This window comes from Chiloscyllium plagiosum, unplaced genomic scaffold (genome assembly GCF_037043375.1).
Source record: "Chiloscyllium plagiosum isolate Xiang-an unplaced genomic scaffold, Cpla_swu_hap1 HiC_scaffold_20, whole genome shotgun sequence".
In the NCBI taxonomy this organism is placed as follows: Eukaryota; Metazoa; Chordata; class Chondrichthyes; order Orectolobiformes; family Hemiscylliidae; genus Chiloscyllium; species Chiloscyllium plagiosum.
Genome location: NW_028270158.1, coordinates 51,409,201 through 51,435,339, shown reverse-complemented (window position 1 = coordinate 51,435,339; position 26,139 = coordinate 51,409,201). Strand labels below are relative to the sequence as shown.

The following is a 26,139-nucleotide window of genomic DNA, read 5'->3' as shown; positions in this document are numbered from 1 at the left end:
TGACATATTCCATGAAGTTCAGAAAAGTGAGGATGTATCCCATAGAAACCAATAAAATTCTAACAGGAATAGACAGTTTAGATGCAGGAAGGATGTTCCCACTGGTGGGGGAGGCGAAAACCACGGGTCATTGTTTAAGGATAAGGGGAAAACCTTTCAGGACCGAGATGAGGAGAAATTTCTTTGGCCAGAGAATGGTGAGCCTGTGCAATTCACTAGCACAAAGAGTGGTTGTGGCTAAAACATTATGTATTTTCAAGAAGGAGGTAGATATAATTCTTGTGGCTAAAGGGATCAAGGGACATTGAGGGATGACAGAATTAGGGTATTGAGCTCAATGATCAGCCGTGATCATAGTGCATGGTGGGGCAGGTTGAGTAGGTAGAATGGTGAACCCCTGTTCCTATCTTCTATGGTTCTATGTTCTATGTTTTTTCTTCTAAATGCCACAAGTCCAGCCTGGCAAACCTTCCTTCATAAGACAAGCCCCCTCCCTCCAAGGTGCCAGTCAAGTGAACTTTCTCTGAACTGCTTCCAATGCATTTAGATAATTTCTTAAATAAGGAGACCAAAACTGTGCACAGTCCTTCAGATGTGGTCTCTGCTATATCCTGCCACCCTGTCTTGCTGCATCTCCAACTAACTTTATGCAATTCAGCAATTATAAACAATGCAACAGCAAAGGAACTATGGTACATCAATATTAAAATTAAATTTCATGGAAGAGAATACAAATCATCAAGTGGGAGCTTTACATGAAAGGCTGCATTAGTTTAAATTCTCAGTGAACCAAAGTATCATCAGAGTTCAATTTCATGTACGACTCTACGGCTCTGCAAACAGAAAGACTTGAACAACATTCAAGTTCTGACTGATAAGTTGCAATTCAAACCCACGCAACACGAGCATCAGGCAAATCTTTCTTGTTGTGGCTCAATTCTGTGTCAGTTGTTTTACATCATCATTTAATATTGCATTATTAATGAATCCTTATCTGAAATTATAAATATATTCTCAACAACTTGCCTTTTTAAAGCACATTGATGCTTCACAGGAGCAGACACGGTGTGACATTGAGCCACTCAAAGAATTCTCAAAAGTATTAATTTGGGAAAGTTATGAGATTAATTAACAAATAATCTTTTCCGTTTTAATGTATTGAGGCAGTGGATAACTAAGAGAAGTAGAAAAAGAAATTGTTATTACCAAAACTTATTGACTTTTTATACATTCATGGGATATGGACATTGCTGGCTGGTCAGCCTTTATTTCCTACCCCTAGGTTGCCCTTGAGAAGGTGGGGGTAAAACTGCCTTCTTGAACTGCTGCCGTCTACTTGCTGAATGTAGACCCAGAATACCCTTAGGGAGGGAGTTGTCGGATTTTGACCCAGCAGCAGCAACTGAACATATGCTTTTGATCTATTAAACACCACACTCTTAATCAGCTGAGTTACCGGTAACTAGCCATGTCTCAGACAATGCAGCAAGCTTTTAGTGTTTCACTGCACCGTTAACACAGTTTAAATCCTCATTTTAATCTCCAGACCCTATCACCAGATCTCATGTCAATGCTAAACTATCTTTCAACACGTGAAATACACAACAGTCCCCGATTCTAGAATCACATCCAATACTCCCAGACTCTGAGAACTGTCTTTAAAACACCCAGATCCTTTAACTTCTTGCACAATGATTTCAGATCCCAGATCCTAGCTTTCCAAGAGCCTGTGTTTCCAGTATTCCCAAAATACCTCAATCTTGCCCTATGATGTCCTTGAAGCATTGCCAGACTCTGCATCTTCTGTTTCAGATAACTCACCCCTTCCCACCGCTCCAGATCAATATGTTGCCCACGTACGTGATGAATCAGTGTCTTAATAATACTTGAGTATTAGGAAGTGCTTTCAATACACAGCAGGTCTGGCAGTACACATGGAGACAGAAACAGTGTTAACCTTTCAAGTCAATAATCTTTCAACCCGATTTAATATTTTGTTCAGCAGGCAGTACTTCCAACAGTGCACTCATCTCTCACTGTTATAACAAAGCAATAAGCCTCAAATATCAGCAATTGGTTTGGAACCTACAAGCTTCTTCCAACAGAAGGGTAACCTGTATCTCTCCATAGATGCAGCCAGACCCACTGAGTACTGTGGTTCCTATAGCTTTTCTTTTTATTTCAGAATAGCAGCATCAGCAGTATTCTGCCCTTTAAATGCTTGGCATGGCAGATCTTAACACTTTAAAGTCACTTAGAGCAAAGCCATGGGAACTCTGCTTGTAATTTTAAAATAAATAGCAGACTGTAAGTCCCTCTTGGGAATTGGGAATGTTATTCCAAACCCATTATCTACATGTCTTTCATCTTCAAAGCAAAGATACTAAAGAAAGCTGGCCTGATGTTAGAAAGAGAAATTATTGGGAAATGTCATATTTTATAATCGTGTATGAGTTAGAATATTTAAGACAGAAATGCAGTGTCAATGATTTAATTTTGATTGCAAACTCCATGGCTATTACAAGGTACATTAAGAGTTCTGCTGCACAGAGACAGTAAGATCCCACAAACATCAATGAGAAAAACAAGTAGATATTTAGTTTATTTTAGTGGTGATGGTTGAAAGATACATATTGGGTAAGGTACCAGAAGGATCGCCCTGTTAACGTTTTAAAAATATGCAATGGATTATTACATCCAACTGAGAAATCAGACAGGGGCCCGATTTAAAGCAACACTTCCAACAGTGCAGCAACTCTCATTTTTATAACCATGTCACCTCAGCTTAGGTTCAAATATCAGCAATTGGTTTTGTAGCCACAACTACACCTTCAGAGCTGAGAATGGTATCAGTAGTGTCAAGGATTGATGGATTGCTAAGTGTTAGCCAGCCCACAAACAAAATGGCCCAAGAGGAGCACAGTGTCTGATTGATCCACAACCAGTCATTGCTGTACAAGGAGGGTCTCAACTCAGGCTGCCTGCTGCCTTATGGTTACTTTTATCTACTTGTCATGCCACACAAGCAGAGCAGGTGGGATTTGAACTTGAACTTTCTGGACCAGAGAGAGGGACACGACCACTAAAGCCTTGCATGCTATTTTATATGATTGCAGCACTGGCGAGTGCTAACTACAATGTTCATTGAACAGTAAGGAGCCTGATATCATTTATAGTTGCACAAACTAAAGGTAACTCCCACCTCATAAAAGAGGAGTTGTATTGTAGCTATTTTTAATATACAGATAATTTTATTAAACTTTACAAAAAAAAGAAATATAAATTACAACACCAGCAAATATTATTCTATATACGTATAACACCAGAAAAAGAGAAAAAAAAAACACAACAGCAACAATACAACCAAAACACTCTACCCATGCAAAACAGACAAATCAATAAAGGTAGTTAATGAATAAATAAACAAGCAAAACAGCTCAGCACAACAAAACATTAGTTCTCAACCTCCGAAAGCACTGAGTATTGCACACAAAATATTCAGAATTCTTCCTTCAAGGACATCAAGTACACTAAATCAGAACACCATGGCTACACGAAAGCCCAAGTTAAAATGGCGGATCAATCTGCATCCAAGTATTCCAGAAAGGGCTGCCATATTCTATAAAAAATTTTGTTTTCTGGTGCATCATATTTGTGAAAAAGTCCAGAGGGTGATGTTCCACAATAAGCCTATGCCAACCCAACAGACCTGGGGCAGCGGGGGCGGCGGGGGGGGTTCAGAAACCCAATACATTAAAATATTTTGCCTAGTGCATAGAGTGAGGATATTAAAACATTTTTTTTCCCCATGAGCATCCAAAGAGGGTATAGTAGATAGGCCCAGGAGGAGAGAGATAGGGTCCATCTTCACCTTAGCCCTCAAGACCCTCTCTATAACCCCTACCACTGAACTCCAATATATATGCAGCCTATGGCAAGACCATAAACAATGAGTGAGGGTACCGATGTTTATCTTACACCTAGGCAAAAGGGGGATACTCCCACCTTAGACTTTGAGTGAAGGTCTGGGGCCAAATGAACCTTATGCAAAATCTTTAGCTATATGGCAAGGGTCCTATTACAAATCGAGATCTTCCTCACAGTCTCACAAATGTCCCCCCATGCCTCCATAGAAATTTCAACTTCTAAATCCCTCTCCCAAACCCCGCAAAGCAGCTCAACATCTTCTGAAGGATCACCCCCACCCCCAGCACAAGATAACGCGTGCTAATAGAGATAGTATTTTTAGCATAAAGTACCCACTTCTCCATAACAGATCTGCAGGACTTGGTCAAGAGCCTGATCCCTTTCTGAATAAAATCCCTGACCTGAAAAAAGTGGAAATGGTCTTTGCTATCTAGATCATATTTACAAATTATTTGGTCAAAGGACATCATTATTTCACCTTCAAATAAATTGCACAAACAGGAGATTCCCCTAGCTGCCCAGAGCTTAAATCTGGGGTCCATTACCCCCAGTTGAAAACCTGGCATATCAACTATAAGGGTAAGGAATAACACTTTGGACACATTATCCTCCCTCTGCCGCATTATCCTCCATGACTTAACAGTATTAATAACAATCGGATTGTGGCAATATTCCATGACCATCTTCATTTTATCCAAGAATAAAAGGCTGATGAGAGGACATTTTGTCTGGGAGGTCTCAATAATCCAGCCACATTGATGCCGGGTCTTTACAGGCCCAATCACTAACAAATGATAGAAGAGAACTTAGTTTGTATCTTCTAATGTCCGGGAAATCCACTCCCGCCAACCCATGAGACAACTGTACTTTAGACAGCTTGATAAGAGGTTGCTATGGCGCCAAATAAAAGAGCTAAACCATCCATTAAGTCTCTGGAATTATTGCCTTGGGAAAAATCAAAGGAAGCATTTATATAGGATAGAGAAAACAGGGGAGAACATTCATTTTGATAAGAGATACCCGGCTTGGCCAGGATATTGGAAGCGCTTCCCATCACTGAAAATCTTGCTTAGTCCTGTCAAGCAAGTAAGCAAAATTGGCCTTAAACAACCGATCAAAGGCTGGAGTAATAAAGATGCCTAAAAAAGAAAAACCCTCCTGTGACCATTGGAAGGGGAACTGTAGTTCACCCTCCACCTCAGAAATTCTCCTAAGATCCCCCAGCAGCATTGCCTCCGATTTTGAGAAATCAATCTTGTAGCCTGCAAAGAAGCCAAATAAATTGATGCATTATATAAGATGGGAGACAGAAATCTGTGTATTTGACAGAACAGCCAGAACATTATCTGCATATAGTGAGCTCTTATACAACTTAGATCCTACTTTTGGGGCAGCTGTATTAGGATCTGAAACTAATGTTGGGGTGTCTTTGTGGATTGAATCTGTACTGTGATATGTGGCAACATGATAAATGAGTGAGAGAGCTAAAGGATAGGAAATCTACAAAGACATGGACAGCAGCAGCCAGAAGAAGCATCTAACATGTAACAGCTTCATTCCATTCAACATGTTTACGTTAAGACAGGGAGGTGACTGCAGTGGTGGAGCTGCAAAATGGCAGTGTTGCAATAAATCAGCATTGCACACTGATTAACATCATTGCCCTTTCTGCTTTGCTTGCTGTTAGCCATTGTTAGGTGCACACATGGGAATACAGAAGCATAGGAATTAGGTGCGGGAGTAGCCCTTCAAGCCCACATCACCATTTAACACAATCAGGGCAGAGCTTATCCTGGTCACAACTCCACTTTTCCGCCTGCTCCCCACTGCTCTATATCTCACTTTTCATCAGAAACATCTGTTTCTTCCTTGAATCTGTTGTTTGATTCTGCCTCCACTGCACTCTGGGGCTGTGAGTTCCACAGACTCACAATCTTCTGAGAGAAGCAGTTTCTCCTCATCTCAGTTTTGAACCTACCTCCTCTCATTCTATATCTATGACCTCTTATTCGAGACACAAGCTGTTCTATGTCCATCAAATCAATGCCCTTTAGCATTCTATGGACCTCAATCAGATCCTCCCTCATTCTTCTGAACTGCAGCGGGACAAGCCCTTCAACTGCTCCTCGTACGACAGCTCTTTCATCTTCAGTGTCAATCTGGTGAACCTCCTCTGCACTGCTTCCAGTGCCACCACATCTTTCTTCAAGTAAGGAGACCAAAACTGGACACAGTACTCCAGGTGTGGTCTCACCAAAGCCTTATATAATTGGAACAACACTTTTTTTATAAACCAGTCCTTTTGCAATCAACTCCAGGATTCCATTTGGCCTTCTTACTATATGCTACACCTGCATATCCACTTTCTGTGATTCAAGCACAAGGACGCCCAGATCCTTCTGCACTAACACACTTTGAATCTGCTTCCCATGTTAATAGTAATTTGCCCTTTTACTTTTCTGGCCAAAACAGATAACCTCACACTTATCCACATTAAACTCCATCTGCCAGACTCTGGCCTATTCCCTTAGCCTATAAGTTTCTATCTGTAAACTCTTGATCTTCTCTCATAGCCTGCTTTCCCACCTGTTTTAGTAACATCCACAAACTTTGCTATGTGACACTCTGTCACTGCTTGCAGACCACTTATATGGATTGTAAGTAGTTTAGGTTCAAAAGCTGAACTCAGTGGCTTCTCACTAGTTACAATTTGCCATCCCGAAAAGGACCTATTTATCCCAACCCTCTGCTTTCTGCCAGGAAGCCAATCCTCTATACAAGCCAATACTCTACCATTCTAGTACATACTAACTCCTCCACCCGAAGTAGTATCTGATACACATCCAGTTGGAATGTGCAAGCTTCTCTCAAATCCTATTGTCACTTGACCAGGTAGACCCTGAAAAATGTGTTACCATGTGGAATCTAGTCCCCTACAGTTTTATAATTGGCAAGTATTTCCTATAAGTGTCTTCCTTCATTCCCATATCTCTATGCATTCAACATCAGCTGCCAGACAGTGATATTTGTAATAAGTTTAGGTATATGGGGATCTGCAGGTTGGGGTATTATTATAGAGACAGGAGTGTATTAATGTTGTCATCCCAACACACACTTGCAAAACACACAACAAATTCTGGATATATTGTATGGTTGAGTATTTAATATAGTAATAGAAAAAGTAGTTGAGACAGAAACAATATATATGGAATCAGATGAATGGCTAAAGAAGAACCATTGTACGAAATCACAGAAAGGAGAGTAACAGTTTAGCTAATTGGTTTGTTTTTCAAAAGTTCTAATGGATTAAATAGCATTCATCTGAGATTTTAAATTCAATAATTTTATGATTTTAAGTCCATTATTTTACTGATTAAATTCAAATACAGTATCTTGATTTCTGATGTTAATTTAACCATAGTCATTCAATTTTCTCACCACCACTCACTCAGACATTTATACAATACGTCAATTGAAGTCAAGTCGATATTACTGATGGGATTATGTTGCATTATAGATGTAATAACCTTATGTTTGTTATCATTAAAGACCAAAATCATTGTAAGCTTCCAAACACTTCCCTAGTCAATATCTCTCAACAATCCGGCAGGAGACTCACGCAGAGCAAGGCAATTGTAAAAGCAGGGGCAGTTTTCCACCTGCTCCCAGTACCTGACAACAATCAATGAAATCCACTGGCCATGGGTCGCCATCAGAGGTCAGCAGATCCATTGAAGGCTCAATGGGTTGATGGTCCATAACTAGCCAAAGTACAGGAGACCAAGCTTTAAACAAGGATAAGGATTTTCAACTTAAGCTAAGACATGCCATCAAGTGTGTTCATTTTAATGATTAGGCCTCCTGAGTTCTGGAAATAAACTCATGAAACATTAATGATACATTTTTAGATTTTGGATAATAACCCTAATATTAAATGAGATAACACAAGCAGCATGCAGCTGGAGGGATTCAGTACGAACAGTGTCCTATATGGTTGCTTCATTCCAAACAGTGGAGAGAAATTAGGCAGTGACCTATCCTGAATGAACATCTGAGCAGGTACCTACAGCTCACCAGCATCTTCTCCAAGCCTCCAGCATTCCCCAATATCTCACATAGGCCCCTCACACAGGCAGTAACTGCCTGCATCTTTCAACCACAATGATCAGAATTGGCAAAGCACCACCCTCACCACATCATGAAACATTTGGTTCTCACTTACAATTGTTCAGCATTTCAATACTACTCTCTGGAGCTCTCCTACGCTGCGATGGTGCTGTCAGACTGCTTGGTGCAGAGGGACAGGCATCCATCTCATACATTAGAACGAGGTGCATCTTTAGGGATCTTAATTTAGTCTTAGAGTTCACTCACTTTGTGCTGACATGGATGCTCACAGCATCTCTGCTTTGCTTTGGTTTTAGCACAGACAGATAGTCAGCTATTTGTATTTAGCAGCAATAACAGAACAACGGGAGCATAGTCAGTTCGAAAAGGTAGTGAGGGTGTCCCAAGTGAATGCGTAGGAATCACAGAGGGCAAGAAGGGTTAGTAGTTTGGGGATATGGGGTGGTGAGAGCCATTGAGGGAAGATGCATGCAATGCTGAGAGTCCTAGAGTTATACAGCACAGAAACAGAGCCTTCAGTTCAACTCGTCCATGCTGACCAGATATCCTAACCTAATCTAGTCCCATTTGCCAGCACTTGGCCAATATCTCTCTAAACTCTTCCTATTCATACACACATCCAGATGCTTTTGAAATGTTGTAATTGTACCAGCCTCCACCACTTCATCTGGCAGCTTGTTCCATACACGCAGCACCCTCTGCGTGAAAACGTTGCCCCTTAGATCCCTTTTACATCTTTTCCCTCTCACTTTAAACCTATGCATTCTAGTTTTGGATTCCCCTACCCTGGGAAAAAAATCTTGGCTATTTACCCTATCCATGCCACTCATGTTTTTTAAACCTCTATAAAGTCACCCCTCAGCCTCCGATGCTCCAGGGAAAAGAGCCCCAGCCTATTCAGCTGCTCTCTAAAGCTCAAACCCTCCAGCCCTCGCAACATTTTTGGAAATCTTTTCTGCACCCTTTCAAGATTAATAATATCAATAGACCTTGAACCTTGGTGGGAAGTGAATGTAGTGGTAGAATTAAAACGATTGTGAGTTAGTAGAGAGATGATGGTGCCTCTTCCCCTTGCAGAGTGCAGGAGGTCATTAACCTTCCTGCAGCCTTGCCGTGCATTGCTCCCAACAGTGGATACCTCACTGACCCAGCTGGCTCCTTCAGACCAGGCTGGTAATGCGTGACATAGGGTGCTGTTGGTCTTGAAATATGGTAACTGCGGCAGAATACCAGAAGGCCTCAGCACCAGTGAGCATTTCACCACTGCTGAGTGCCAGAGCAGCACCATGGAAATGTGTCAACTTAATAAAGTGAGGAGCGTAACATTATGTGAGAAAAGGTTATCAGAACTCACAGAGGGAATCCTTCCATGAAACTCTCCAAAACTGATTTGCAGTCGACTTTTGGGAAACTAACAGATGCACCAGCCTAGGCCGATGTAGACTAGTCATTGTACTTCCTTGGTAAATCCAAATATATTGATAGATTTACCAGGCTTTAATATGCTTAAAGGACCATTTATGGTCTTCAATCCTGCCAGTTGAGCTCCTCACTTATGCCCTGATTCTAGATGTCTTTGCCTTGCCCTTCATGTCCCTTCCAGCTCCTCTAGCTATCCAATGGGGGAGTGAATAATATTTAGTAAGGTTCTATTAGCAACAAGAGCACAAAGCAGAACTATTCCATTACAACTCTGAGATTTATATTTACATGACCATGACTCACGATGTTCTCCTGGGCAGAGTAAACATTTCTTGGCACTTTATACACTGAGCTGTGTGTAGGGTCACAGCCTGAGAACTGGACCCTGCCACTCTTGGGTCCACGGCATGGAGCATTCTTGAGAATAGTCCCTGAACAAGACACTGCTTGGAATTCTGACTGTTGCTATAGAAACACAAGTTGATCATTCAACCCCAGGAGCCTGTTCTGGAATTCAATTAAGTCCATGGCTGATCTGTATTTTAAACAACTCTCTTAAATCAACCTTAATCTTCTACACTTAATGGAATAGTTAATGGAAGGCACAAAGTTACACAATAAATATCACTGACTTCGCATATTTGTATTATTTAATTATTTTCTATAATTTGTTCTGCTAAGCTAATATTCGGTGGGCTGGTGACATCAATGTCATTTGAGAGTTTGCATACTTTGTGGAGTTACATTTTGGTGCATTTTACATGGTCCCTGATTTTGCAGGGTTTTTCTTTAGTGATTAAATAAATGAGGCTAATTTCATGCTAAGAAGATTGTGTAGTGGAGAACTGGACTTGATTTGGAGTAGTACTATTAACTCTGGGGCAAGTGAAAGAGCAATAGCTTTAGAATTAACTGATGTAAAGATCTTATCTTTGCTTTTTTCTCTGTGTTTATTCTGAAAATGGAAAAGGACTGTTTTAAAAGCGAAGGATTGCTGAACTTCTTTAGAAGCAGGTAATCTGACACTTGTTGTAAATGCTGCTTACGCAAATGCTTGTTCAAGCTAGGGGGAAGGTCTAGATGATTTGGAGATGCCGGTGTTGGACTGGGGTGTACAAAGTTGAAAATCACACAACACCAGGTTATAGTCCAAAAGGTTTAATTGGAAGCACTAGCTTTCGGAGCGCTGCTCCTTCATCAGGTGGTTCTGTACTCAGAGTGCTCTGACTGATAAAAGCAATCGTGCTAAGTGCCTTTCTCACCACCCTATCTCCTTGGGATCCCACTTTCAAGGGAATGTGAACCCGTACTCCCTAGGTTTCTCTGTTTGACAGCACTCACTGGGTGATCGGGACTTTGTGCAACATGCTGTCAGCTGGTTTATACATCTCTCAATTTATTTCAATCGACTTTAATGAATTAAAATGAAGAGGAATACAGAAATAAACTGAGTTGTCAACCCTCTATCACCATGCGCATGTATAGTTCGAACCAGGTGAAAATGATTTTTTTTAAATGCATTAAGCTTTCTGCACCCTGACCTCATGTTTTCAAAATGCAATGCTATTGGACGCAATAAAGTCTGGCAACAGCAATGAAACTAAACGGACCACCTACCATTGATCCAGGACACCAAAATTGACAGCTGCAAATCAGTTCTGTCAAAGCCCTCCAAACCAACATCTGATGGCTTGCACCAAAATCGAGAGAGCTGTCATTTAGAGATTTATATCTTGCAGACAATGCTCTCGACACTGCCATCACCATAGTGGTAGTCATCTCCCACCATCAGAAAGGGCTTGCCTTGGAAGTCCTTAACTCCAAACCCTGTGAAATCTCATGGCCCAAGGTTAAACAAGGACAAGGAGACCTCCTGCTGATTACCATAAACAAGGCATGGGAGCCAAAGTAGACCATTCAGCCCATTACATCTGCTCTGCCAGCCAAAGAGACCATGCCTAATCTGTTAACCTTGGACTCCACTTTCCTGCCTTTTCTCCAGAACTCTTCATTCCCTTATCAATTAGGCATTTCTCTTTTAAATGGGTAAATGGATGATGCCTTCTAATCCTAGACTCTTCCACAAGGGGGATCATCCTCTCAGTATCTACCTTGACAAAGCCTCTAAGAATATTATGTTTCAGTAAGGTCATATCTCATCCTTCTGAACTCCAGTCTATTCAACCTCTCCTGATAAGAAAATCCCTTCATACTCAGGATCAACTGAGTGAACCTTCTGTTCCAATTGTGTGAAAGAGCACAACTCGAGGATGTTAATGTGACAAACACCCAGAAGTGAAATGTGGAATTCAGATGGAATCTTTTCAGTCAGAAGACTGTAAGCATAGAAATTAGTTTCATAGGTTCAGGTTCTAACACAAATAGTTGAGATGAATATTATCAATACAGCACATTTTTAATGAGAGCTTAGATAAGCATAAACTGGAGACTGGAATTATGTTGAGAGGTTCAGGTGGAACATTAGCACTGACAAGGACTGAACGGTTTGTTTTGAACTGTATGTTGCATTTGTCATAAATAGGTAAAGAACCTCCAACTGGAGTTCTACTAAACTCTCTTGTTCCTCTTAAAATATTACTGTCAGTTAAGACATGTTTTGAGGGATTCTGCTACTTGCCCAACAATCGATTGTTTAAAATGATTGATTGCTACTATGACAAGTGCATGGAATTACTAGAAAGATGAACAAAATGCTCTTCTTCTTGAAGTACTATATTAAAGTTTGGGATATTTTTCATCATAATTACTATTTTCCATTCTTGGTTCCTAGTTTTTGTTTAAATCGGATACTGAGGAGGCAGGGAGTTCAATTTTCTGTTGAATTACAGGAATCCAAAAGGGATGAACAGATCTTGAAGAGATGGAACATAAGCAATTTTCCAGATGGTGACCCGTCTCTACCACAGCCTGCTGGAATTAATATATGTGGAATGTTCACACTCGATTATACCCTTATTGCACAACCAACTTTCAGTTAAAAATGTAAGAATTCTAACATTGCTTCCATCTTGTCTGTTAACTCTGTCGTTATTTTGTAACTTAGGGAGGCAAGGTAAACATTTATTTATATCCACTGCCAATTGTGATTCTTACATACTTTCCAAGTCGGGCTATGACCTGTAGGGGATTATTGAATATCACTCAATAACATGTGATAGCCCAGCTGAGATGAAGCGTTGACCTGTCCCTTGGCATTCTATGCCATACCTCAGTACATGAGCACAATGAGCTGCGGGAATATGCATTACCATATGTACCTCACCCCCAATCCCCAACCCCCAAGCCCCTGCTGAAGAATCAGTATTCCTCTATGTTGAACACCAACTGGAGGAAACATTGAAGGTGGCAAGAGCACAGAATGTACTCTGAGTGGAGGATATCAATGGTCATCACCAAATGTAGCACAGCAGCTAGCCAAATTCTAAAGATCAAGGCCAGACTGTGACTGTGGCTAGTGTTGAGGGAACCAATGGGACGGAAAATTCTATTTGGCCACATTCGTACCAGTCTAATGCCTCAGTGCCATCTATCCATGATGATTTCAGCAAGAGTGGCCACCATGCAGTCCTTGAGGAGATAAGTCCTGTTTTGACATTGAGGATACCCTCCACCATAGTCTGCGCCACTATCACTGTGCTAAATGGGACAGCTTTTAACATCTAGCAACTCAAAATTGGGTATCCATGAGGTACGTCATTCAGAAGTGCCAAGTGGATGATCCATCTCAGCCTCTCCAGCAGCAGACAGTCTTCAGCTAATTCAATTCAATCCAAGGGATAACAGGAAAAGGCTGGAAACACTAGGTGCTACAAAAGCTATGAGCCCTGACAACATTGCGGCAATAGTACTGAAAATGTGTGCTGCAGAACTTGCTGCACCCCAAGCCAAACTGTTCCTGGACAGTTACATCACTGGCATCTACCCAATAATGTGAAAAATTGCCCTGGTGTGTGCTATACATTATAAGCAAGACAAATTCCACTCTACCAAATACTCTGTGAAAGCACTGATCCTCATTGTTTAGTCCATTGATAAATGTGAATCACCTACTTGTGTTATTTCTGTTCAATGGGCCATTCTTGTGTAACACTTAGGTAGTACTGAAATTGTTCAGGAAATGCTACCGTTAAAATACTTTTAATTAAGAATCTGAAGTGATTGTAATGAGGTAAGCCAGGTGGATCTCATAGAATATGAGTTCCCTGACTGGGACTGTTAAACTGGTCCAATCAGGGAGTCCTGGCTAACAGATATAAACAGGATCATCAATGAGTCCCTGCATTTATAAGAAAATAGAAAAAATATATAAACCAGAGCTCTGAGGGAACTGGACCAGTGTCAAGTACTACAATGTGTAAATAAATGGTGAATTGATGATGGGCTACTGGCCTCTGGAGAGTTACTTCACTAGTGATAAGAGATAAAAGTAAGCTCCTGAAGAAATTTGTGCGTAACAGTTATCTTTGAGATCGGGTAAACATTTCTGGCATTATGGTATTATTTGGCAAGCTTGACTCATTTGATCCTGCCGTCGAACACTGGGCAAGTTACATTGGAGTAGATGAAAAGCAATAATTCTTCTGACAGCTTGTGGACAGCTTTTCGTTATTAGGAGCTTAACATTTCCCAAGGCATCAGATAATAAAACCTTTCAAGATTTGTCTGATTTCGTTAAGGCATATTATGATCCCAAGCCTCCTCTGATTCTGAGATGCTATTGGCTTTACTCGACAGTTCAAGAACCAGGAAAATCTGGGTTAGGATTTTTGATGTGGTTAAGACCGCACGTGACTTTGGTTTAACTCTTAATGAGATGCTGAGACACTATTTGGTAGGTGGGATTAATGATGTGACCATGTAAAATACCTTCTATCTGAAGCCCAACTGGACTTCCAACAGGCACTGCAACTGGCTTTATCATTAGAAAATGCAGCAAGTGGAGCGTATAAGTTGCAGGGTATTCTGACAGACGTGGATACCCTCACCAGGCCAACTTAGCTTGGGGAATACCACTTGAGTGAAGGCAATTGTACAGCATCACTCAGGACATATCCTGAACAGAGGGACTCTGGGTCAACTCACAGCAAAATGCAAAACAAAGCCAAGCCTCAGCCAAACGATTAACATTTTCTTCAGGATCTGAGTCAGCAAGCCATTGTAGTTGCTGCCTGTATATAGACTCGAGGCAGCAAGAGTCCCACTCGACCCAAATTGAGGAAGAGAACTCATAGGCCAGTATCCCGGTGGGTGCATGTCCTGGAAAGCCCAACTACATCTGGTTTGGAATAGTTAAATTGCTTAGCAACATTCAAATCAGAAACAATCAAAATAAACATCTGGTTAAATGGTCTTCCAGTTCTAAGGGAGTCGATACCAGTGGGAAGGTATCAGTGATTGTAGAACCAATCTTTAATAAAATGTACACTGGACTCCAAGCCTTAAGTTTGTGTACAACCATGGCTAGACTGAGAACCTACACCAGGAAACTTTTACAGATTACAGATACAATTTTAGTTCCGGTCTCGTATGAAGAGCAGTTGGTACAGTTACCACTGATTGTAATAAAAGGCTTGGGCCTAAGCCTGATGGGATGAGATTGGATGAGAAAGATTCACTGAGATTGGCTCAATATTTTTCAATTAGAAATTAGCTGCCTGAGTGAAGTCCTGCTTAAATATCCAGAGCTTTCTCAGGAATGTCTAGGGGCTATCAAAAGAGCCATGGACACCTTGCATGTTGACGGGAAGCAGTTCCATGATTCTGCAAGGCCCGCTCAGTGCCAACTGCCTTATGGGCAAAAGTAGAGGCAGAAATCAGGAGGCTGGAAAGTGAAGGAATCATCAAACCAGGCCAGTTTGTAGAATGAGCAGCACCGGTCATATCAATTGTGAAGCCCAACGGGCTGGTTCACCTTTGTGGAGATTTTAAACAAACCATAAACTGCTTTTTGCAGCTGGATAAATACACAATAACTCACACATTGAGGATTTATACGTAACATTGGTGGTGGATGGTTGTGCTGTCTTCCACGAAGCTGGACATGAGCCATGCGTACCTGCAATTGTGGTTAGATTAGGATTCCCAGAAGTATGCTACAAATAATACCCATAAGGATTTGTAACAATATATGAGACTGCCATTTGGGGTATCGTCAGCTTGTGCCAATTTTTAGCAAACAATGGAAAACATTTTACTAGGTCTACTCCAGGTCACCATTTATGTGGATATCATGCTAATAATCAGGAAGACCATTAAAGAGCACTTAGAGAACCTGGACATAATCCTTACACATTTCTCCCAGGTGTGCCTATGCCTTAGAAGGGAAAAATGTGGTTTCCAAGCACCCCCGATGACCTACTTGGGCTACAGTGTCAACAAGACTGGATTACGCATGTTGGAAGATAGAATGAGGGCAATCAAAGGTTCCCCACCTCCCACATCTGTCCTTCTTTGGACTGTTGAATTATTACAGAAAGTTCTTACATAACCTGGCCTCTATTCTGGCAGCCTTACATCTGCGATTGTAAAAGGGTCAGCCTTGAAAGTGGCCTCAAAGCCAAGACATCATTTTTAGGGAAGTGAAGAAGCAACTATCATCATTAGGTGTTGGCAAACTATGACTCCAAGTGAGATATGGTGCTGACATGCAATGCCCCTCCATACAATATCAGAGTAGTGTTGACTGACCAGTAGCCTAATGAAGAGGAACACCCAAGAGCATATGCTTCCCGGTCTTTGGCTGGTGCAAAGCGTAAATATGCCCAGATAGAGAAGGAAGGTATTGCACTCATCTGTGGTTTGAAAACGTTCCACCAATTCCTTTATGGACGTAAATTTGTCATAATAACAGACGACAGACCCTCGCTAGGGCTACTCAAACAGGACAAGGCTGTGCTGCCCATAGCTTCAGGTTGGATTCAGTAGTGGACTGTCATTCTAAGTACATATAATTATAAATTGGAACACTGTCCGAGAGGCCAAGTAGCAAATGCAGATGCCTTGAGCCGCTTCCTCCTGGCAGATACACCACCGGTGGTGCCTTCGCCAAAAGAATCCATTCTGATTTTAAACATTCTGAGAATTGGCTCTGAGGAAGCCAGACTGATGTCAAGTATGATGCATGTGTAAAGAAACGGTGACTTAATGATGGGATACCAGCCTGTGTGGAATTATTTCAGAATCTATTTCTGATCAACACCAACTTCAGTTGCTCATACCAAGTGGACAAATTTAATTGTATATCTTTTGGTTTTGATACTCATTTTCATCTGATTTCAGTTGTAACTTAGATGACAGTTCCCTTCAATCTATAAACTATGAAAGTCTATTACATCTGTATCTCATCCGTACATTGTGACAACTTAAAATTCCAAAAGTGTAGCACAGTTTACAATACATGCAGGGTGTTATTTACTAGAACTGCAAATGTCTACCTCCTGCTATTTGTTTCTTTTCCAAAAGATGTAACTCTTGTGACCATTACACAAATGCTAAACCACCCCCCTCCAGTGCCTCACTCAAATGCTCATCCTTCACTGACTAATTCTCAGTGGGTTGTTCACCCTCAGCTAAACCTATTACTCTGACGTTCTCACTCAACTTCAATTAGCATGCAGCTTCCAGAATCAATAGCAGTGATTCTTATCTTTATTAGACAGAGTCTGCTGTGGTAAATGTGACTCTGCATTTTTGTTGTTCCTCTTCACCCCTCTCTCCTTGTTTAAGGTGCTCTTTAAAAGCTACCTCTTTTCCAAGTTTCGGCCACCTGTTTCTATATTTACCTGTTGGACATGGTATCAAATTTTGTTCAGTTACACTCCTATGAAGCACCTTGGGATGTTTTTACATTTTGGCACTATATGAATGAAGTGCTATTCTTGGTGTTTGCTACTCTCAATTATTCCTGACAGGACTTCAAAATAGCGAAATCTTTATGTCCCATGCCATATGTGTATTGCTGTCTACAATTGGTGTTTATTATGTCCACGGGGGATTAAAAACAACACCTTCAGTCTCTGAAATTGTATTTCAGCTTCACATCATAAAATCATTCCTACGAATGAATACATTTTTGTCATGGATTCCAAGAAAGGGAGTGATCAAGTCATTTAAGAACATACATATGTTAGGATTTGCTCAAATGTGTGCTGATTGGATAGCTTATTTTGAATTTATCAAAAAATATTTCAGCTTAATTGAATTCAGTCACTTTATTGAAGGCATTTATCAGCCTGCCTTTTGCAAACTTGAGATTCTCTCTGTTACCCTCAAAGAGCGAGAGTCAGAAAACATCTGTGGATGAGAAAAAGAAAAGAACTCTGTGTAAAGATTATTATTTATATGTTGCTAATGAACTTTTGCTGTTTACAGTTGGAGGAGCTAGCTGAATTCAGGGACTATGGTGAGATATTTTATGCATTATATACGAAATATGTATTGTTATGATACATGTTGTGTTGCTGCTACTATTCAAAATTACATTTGCATTTTAATAACCCTGTTTCCTAATTAAAATCTAATTACAGTGACGTGGTACTTTTTCAGCGACGAAATATAAGGATCACTTCGCATGGTAAAAATTAATTCAATAAGTCTGAAATAAAAACAGAAAATGCTATAGAAACTCAGCAGGTGTGACAGCATCATGTGGAGAGAGAAACACAGTTTCGAGGCTGCTATCGCACTTCAGAACAGACTTCAGAAGCCTCTTTGTTCATATTCTAAACATGGCTAAATATCTGATAAATTGAAAGCACTCTGACTTTGAGACTGCCCTAGAATCGTTTGAAAGAGTTAGTCTAAGATCATAGAACCCCAGCTGGGCCTCCCAAAACATGACAGTAGTTCTCCTATAACGCTGTAGTTGCATTCCAGTGAAACCTCACTTAATAGAAATAATGGGTCTATGGGAAAAGTGGAATTAGGGGCAGACCAGCAAAAAATATCACTCATGATCACTCAAAAATCACCCAAACATCTAACACAAAGTATAGCACAGCCTGAATGAAGGTTTAAATCATATTTATTAATGAATCAGAAGTAAATTTAATACATTACATGAACAATATTTTTTTCAATGCAGGGACACAGGTTCATCATCATCACCACCTTCAGATGCAGTTGTGGTGGCAGAAGTGGATGGCTATGGATTACTGTCTTCTGCTTGTTTCCTAGGGGTTGGTTTGCATAGCGGTTCTTAAAACCAGCCATCCACTCACTGCTAGCACTAAAGGCTGGCACATCTGCAAAATTTTTTAGCTTTTTCCTTCAGATCTTTATAAGTGGATAAGGCTTTCTCTTTTTTGATGAGAAAGGTTGTCACCTTTTTGTTTGATCTTCTATCCAAACACTTAGAAGCATCTTCATCCCAAGTTCCTTTGGCTGTGATCTCACAGGTTTGTTAGCACTCAGACATGTTCCAGCAATACAGCTGGCTTTAATCTTCTCAGTGTTGCCTCTAAGGGTGCGTAAAGTGGATTCCCTCATTCCTGTTAAGCGAGCTATATCGCATATTCTCTCCTTATGCTAAAAAAGCGGTATAATATCTAGCTTCTCTTCCAGTGTCACAGTCTTTCTTTTGCATTCACCACGTGCAATTTTATCACCAGGATACTTCTTGCTAACATTCTTGTCACTCCACCCTTCCATTTTTGCAGAAACAGAAGATAACCTCGGAGTAGATTGTGTGATATGCGGTACAAGAACAAATTAGAAAGGCAAATAGTATATTGAAGAGTAATGCTGTCCTGCAGGAATTATACAGGGCTTATACAAGAATTGTACAAGAATATTCTTGTCTCAGAGGGACAGCAATGATCATTTATTAGTTTCATTTTTGAGATGAAGCTGCTCAATGTGTTATGCTGTACTTCTCACATGCTCTGATGACAGCTGACATTAGCACATGCGCAGAATGGCACTGAAACTTCGGCGCTGAGATTGGCGTATGCGCAGAACAGCACTGAGACTTCGGCCCTGAGATTGGCGCATGCGCAGAATGAAGCATGCAAAACAATACCCGCTGGAATCATGCTATTGCTAACAGAGGTAAGCATTCTCAAAAGTACCATTCCCTAATGCTTCAGTGATGTTATAGCCAAAATCACGCTGCTGAAATGCGCTTTATCTGAGAACTACCTATACCTCTCAATTTGTCACACCTTCACTCACTACACACCTTGATCTAGACACTTTCTCATCAACCTGTTCAAAGATGTTACTACACACCTCTGGAGGATGTGGGGCTTAAACTGGGGTTCCCTGGTTCAATTTCCACATTGGCTAAGGTTATTATGAAGGACTCTCCTTCTCAACCTCTCCCCTCGCCTGATTAAACCAGCTCACCTATTGTCTCTGTCTTTCCCTAATGAGAGAGCAGCCCAATGGGTCTGGTAAGATGATGGTGACTTCCACCTAGTGCATAGTTATGAACACTATCACTGCACCACAAGAGCACTCAACTATCAGTGAGAAAAAAAATTACACTCTTAATTGTCAATTGTCATGTGTTAATGAAGGTCAAATTGATTTGGCTTCCACCTGTGTTTTTCACTCACTTTTCAGCACTTTTGCTGAAAATTGTTGGGACTGAGTTCTCTCATGTCATCTGTGCTTTTATAGCCAGCTGTTAACCGTTGTGAATAAAATCTGTAAGAAAATATTTTAATTACTTATTCAAACCTACATTCAGACCAAGAAAGAGAGACACAATTTGTGACAGACTTTTTTTTAAAAAAGAGACATACAAATAAAACAATGTCTTTAATCTCGGCCATCTGAAACCAATAGCTGCCCTTCTGAGTGCATTGAGTCCAGTGGACAAGATTGTTCTCCCGAGAGCAATATCTTTGCACTGCCATTTATCAGAATGATTGGTAGCGGCTGGCAGCAAAGGACAGATTCTGACATATCTATTCACCCGTGAACATTCTAAGGGCATTTTCTGATATACCTGCACATCAAATTTGAAAACTTCTCTCGTGAGTCTGGACAGGCTCCCTCGAAAGATAAGCCTACAAGTAACCCAAAATAAAACAAAATCAACATTGGTCAACAGCTGAGAAAATATCCCACTCAAAACAATGAAGCTGTTGTTAAGGCGACACAATTAACAGCAAACTTTTTTTAACCGGCACACAAGGGAAACCAGCAATGTGCCAGTTGATCAATGATTCCAGATAATCAAGAGATACGCCTAATTATATAAACGCAGGAGCTGGTGTTCGACTGGGGTGGACAAAGTTAAAAATCACACAACATCAGGCTATGGTCCAACAGGCTAACTTGGAAGCACTAGCTTTCGAAGTGCTGCTCCTTCACAACCACCTAGTGAAGAAGCAGCACTCCAAAACCGAGTGCTCCCAAATAAACCTGTTGGATTATAAACTGGTGTTGTGCGATTTTTAACTTCAAGACATCAACATTTCTCATAAAATCTACGTTAAATCGTCAACACAACTCCTAAAATCAATGTTAAAAACACAAAGTAGTATAAACATAATGCATGGGCTAGACACATCACTGTTATATTTTATTTACAGCATAAATACTCGGACACCGCGGTATTGGAGGTACACAAAGTTTGCTGGTTTATCAAGAGTCCGGGTGATAAAGTGCTGGTTAAAACATTTGCCTATATGTCTTTCTTGTTTAAACTTCCTCAACTTCATTACTTTGCATGAAGCAAAAATAAACCTTTGGAGATACTTTATCAATTTTCTCACCTTCAGAAAACTTTCCAATTCCATGGGCACCCAGCTATGTTTAAAAGGGAGGGGAAGAAATAATCATCCAGTCGGTTTTTACAGAGGGCCTTCAACCCTTTGTTAAAAGTCAGCACTTGTCATCAAACATCAAGTTATTCTAATGTCATTTTCTGGCACTTGTCTCATGGGCTTGTATGCTATAGCATGTTAAGTGTTCATCTCAATAATTCTCATATATCTCAGAGTTTTCTGCCTCTACCCCCTCCTAGTTAGTGACAAGAACATTGCAGATGCTGGAATCCAAAGTAGACAAGCAGGTTGCTGGAAGAACTCAGCACGCCAGGCAGCATTAGGAGGTGGAGAAGTCAATGTTTCATTTATAACCCTCCTTCAGGACTGGGGGTGGGGGTGAGAGGAGCTGCAACCTGAAATGTTGACTTCTCCACCTCCTGATACTGCCTGGCTTGTTGTGTCCTTCCAGCCTCCTCCTTGTCCATCTACCCTCTCTTAGCCAGTAAGTTTCAGATACCCACAGAGCAAAGGGTCCGTTTCCATGCTGTACAATTCTATGACTCTATGTCTTCCTCATTTTCTTCAACAAAAGATCCAGAGAGAGCACAGGAGAACGTTTCCACCCTCCCACACCTCTGCAGTTAATCTGTTGTGCAGTTTCTTTCCAGGGGAATCTCTGGTTAAGTGTTGCGAAGGTTGTTTGTTGACCTGTTTGAACCCAAACTATGAGTGGTAGCTGATGAAAAAAGACAGCAGAGTTAATCAGGTGGACAAGCTCATCTGGCTTAAAGAAATCTGGCTCTCGGACAAGATGATAAAGTTAAATGTACATAGAAGAGTGCATTCCCAGATGTAAAGTCAGTTGACCTTGAACAATAAGTTTAGTAACTGGATTTAAAATAGCGGCAGGCAACAGTGAGGACTGCAGATGCTAGAGATTCAAGTCGAGAGTGTGGTGCTCGAAAAACACAGCAGGTCAGGCAGCATCCGAGAAGCAGGTGAACCAACGTTTTGGGCAAAAGCCCTTCATCAGGAATGAGCCATTCCTGATGAAGGGGTTTTGCCCGAAACATCAATTCTCCTGCTCCTCGAATACTGTCTGACCTGCTGTGCTTTTCCAGCACCACAGTCTCAACTTAAAATAGCAATAACCTATTTGTTGTCCTATACACCCAAAAATATATTATTTAAAGCGACTGAAAATGCCACTGACATCTCAAGAAATCATCCAAAAGCTTTAGGATTGATTAATCTCCCCACTCATGCTCAGCAAATGATTTTGTGTTAAAAACATGCCTTTTTGGAGAACAAAGAAACAATTTGCATTTAAAAAGCAGCTTTCACTACCTCAGGTGGCTCTATGACACTTCTTAATGGATTTGATATCAAGTACCAGAAAACTGTGACAATTCATGACAGGAAGATCCCATAAACAGTTAAGCAGCAAATGTTTATTTAGTTGACTTCCTAGCCGTGGCACTAGGAAAACTCCACCTTCTTCTTCAAACAGTATCCTGTTTTATATCCACCAACAAGTAGGCAGACAGAATCTTGGAGAGGGGGAGCAATGAAAAAGGGAAAAAGAGAAATATACAGGAAGAAAGTGTGAAAGAGAGAGAAAGACAGAGTGGAGGATAATACCTGAGCGAGAGACTGGATATTGGGGAGTGCAGGGGGTGGTGCCAGGCTAAAAACCATGTCCTTGCTCCACATTTGCTGTTGACCTTCTTGCTCCCTCTCCTGTGATCCCCTTCACGTCCCCCACTCTGTGACCCCCTCCCACCACTCTCCCCACTCCCCAGTGGACCAGAAATACAGGACTTTGAGTAGACCAGGGCAACATATCTTAGGAAGAATATACTGGTCTTGGGTGAGTGCAGCATGGATTTGCCAGAATAATACCTGCTCTCAAAACATTAAATTACAAAGCAAGATACAGATGAACCTCGATGATCTGAACGAGATGGGCGGGCACTATTTCGTTCAGATAATTGATTATTCGGATAACTGATTCAATGCCTCTCCTTTGGGACTCGGAGTTTTCTGAAGTCTGTTTTTTTCCTTACTCTGCCTGCCTTGCTCCCTGTCTCAGGGTGTGTTTCTGAGCAGACATACACTTGCGTGTAAGGGACCTGCAGCATTGCTGAAGCCTCCCTCACCCCCACCCCCACCCCCACTCCCCCAATCAGCGAGTACTTGCTATATCCACTCCCTGTTCAGGAGACTAGGTAGTAGCACTTCAGTAAGCCGAGTTCATTTTTAATCATTGTAAACAAAAGACACAATCAGTGTTGGTAACACCTCTTTGACATAATGTTTCTATCGGGACCTTGAGATCGTCTTCGGATAATCCGAAATTCGGATAATCAAGGTTCCTCTGTATACACAAAGTAATGCTCTACTCACTGGAGTTTCAAAGATTATAGGGCAATTTGAATGAAGTTTTCAAGTCATTAAAGGCGTAAGACAGAGACAAACTATTTCTTCTGGTTGGGGAGTCTAGAAAGAGGGAGCATAGTCAGGAAAAAATAGCAGCAGCTCTGTCAGAAATTAAATTAAATTAAATTCTCTACACACAATTTTGTTGATTTAACTTTGGAATTCCCCTCTGTAAATGGTAATTGACATTAGATCAATTGTTAATTTTAAAAGTGAGATTGATAGATTTTCATTAGCCAAAGGTACTAAGGGAAAAAGGCAGCCATATGGAGTTAGGTCACAGATCACCTCAATCTCAGAATGAACGTCAGAATAGACCCAAGGGACTAAATTGTTTTGTCCTGTTCCTATTTTAGAAAGGGAGAATTGAGCCAAGTGATAGCTGTACGTTCGTTAACCACCTTTTGCTGGTCTTTCTCCCCATCCCAACAGAACAGACATCTTTTTTTTCAAACATCTTTCTCAAACATCTATTTTCTCCTCAAAACACAAGAAGAATTCCCCTCCTGCTGAAGAATGCATTTCCAGTCTTCACACTCTGGTGAAAAACTGGGCCCCTTGAGAGAAACATATTGAGCAGTCGTAAATGTGCTTTCTGACAGGCGATATTGGAAAACCACCCAAAATCAGAACACCAGTCATACAGTCATAGAGATGTACAGCATGGAAACAAACCATTCGGTCCAACCCATCCATGCCGACCAGATATCCCAACCCAATCTAGTCCCATCTGCCAGCACCAGGCCCATATCCCTCCAAACCCTTCCTACTCATTAACCCATCCAAATGCCTTTTACATGTTACAATTGTACCAACCTCCACCACTTCCTCTGGCAGCTCATTCCATACACGTACCACCCTCTGCGTGAAAACGTTGTCCCTTAGATCTCTTTTATATCTTTCCCCTCTCACCCTAAACCTATACCCTTTAGTTCTGGACTCCCTAACCCCAGAGAAAAACCTTTGTCTACTTATCCTATCCATGCCCCTCATAATTTTGTAAATCTCTATAAGGTCACCGCTCAACCTCCGACACTCCAGGGAAAAAAGCTCCAGCCTGTTCAGCCTCTCCCTATAGCTCAAATCCTCCAACCCTGGCAATGTCCTTGTAAATCTTTTCTGAACCCTTTCAAGTTTCACAACATCTTTTCAATAGGAAGGAGACCAGAATTGCACACAATATTCCAACAGTGGCCTAACCAATGTTCTGTACAGCCACAACATGACCTCATAACACCTGTACTCAATACTGTGACCAATAAAAGAAAGCATACCAAACACCTTCTTCACTATCCTATCTACCTGCGACTCCACTTTCAAGGAGCGATGAACCTGCACTCCAAGGTCTCTTTGTTCAGCAACACTCCCTAGGACCTTACCATTAAATGTATAAGTCCTGCTAAGGTTTGCTTTCCCAAAATGCAGCACCTTGCATTTATCTGAATTAAACTCCATCTGCCACTTCTCAGCCCACTGGACCATCTGGTCAAGATTCTGTTGTAATCTAAGGTAATCTTCTTTGTTGTCCACTACACCTCCAATTTTGGTGTCATCTGCAAACGTACTGACTATACCTCTTTTGCACACATCCAAATCATTTACGTAAATGACAAAATAGTGGATCCAGCACCGATCCTTGTGGCAGTCCACTGGTCACAGGCCTCCAGTCTGAAAAACAACCCTCCCCCACCACCCTCTGTCTTCTACCTTTGAGCCAGTTCTGTATCCAAATGGCTAGTTCTCCCTGTATTCCGTGAGATCTAACCTTGCTAACCAGTCTCCTGTGGGGAACCTTTTCGAATGCCTTACTGAAGTCCATATAGATCACATCTACCGCTCTGCCCTCATCAATCCTCTTTGTTACATCTTCAAAAAACTCAATCAAGTTTGTGAGACATGATTTCCCACGCACAAAGCCATGTTGATTATCCCTAATCAGTCCTTGCCTTTCCAAATACATGTACATCCTGTCCCTCAGGATTCCTTCCAACAACTTGCCCAACACCGACGTCAGACTCACTGGTCTATAGTTCCCTGGCTTGTCCTTACCACCCTTCTTAAACAGTGGCACCACGTTAGCCAACCTCCAGTCTTCCGACACCTCACCTGTGACTATCGATGATACAAATATCCCAGCAAGAGGCCCAACAATCACTTCTCTAGCTTCCCACAGAGTTCCATGGTACACCTGATCAGGTCCTGGGGATTTTTCCACCTTTACCTGTTTCAAGATATCCAGCACTTCCTCCTCTGTAATCTGGACATTTTGCAAGGTGTCACCATCTATTTCCCTACAGTCTATATCTTCCATATCCTTTTCCACAGTAAATACTGATGCAAAATACTAGATTAGTATCTCCTTCATTTTCTGTGGTTCCACAGAAAGGCCGCCTTGCTGGTCTTTGAGGGGCCCTATTCTCTCCCTCGTCACCCTTTTGTCCTTAACGTATTTGTAAAAACCCTTTGGATTCTTCTTAATTCTATA

The 26,139-nt window shown here is 41.2% G+C and overlaps 1 protein-coding gene across 4 annotated transcripts in view; it reads right to left on the bottom strand.

Annotated features, from left to right (window-relative positions):
- slc29a4a (solute carrier family 29 member 4a) overlaps window positions 1-26,139 on the bottom strand; it is a 145,366-nt gene that overhangs the window by 76,744 nt on the left and 42,483 nt on the right. Inside the window, exon 3 of one of the 4 annotated variants that reach the window (XM_087997935.1) lies at window positions 20,450-20,510. The exons of the other annotated variants lie outside the window; for them this stretch is intronic. The gene's annotated coding sequence lies outside the window, so the exon portion shown is untranslated. The remainder of the gene's footprint in view (window positions 1-20,449; window positions 20,511-26,139) is intronic. 4 annotated transcript variants of the gene reach the window in all.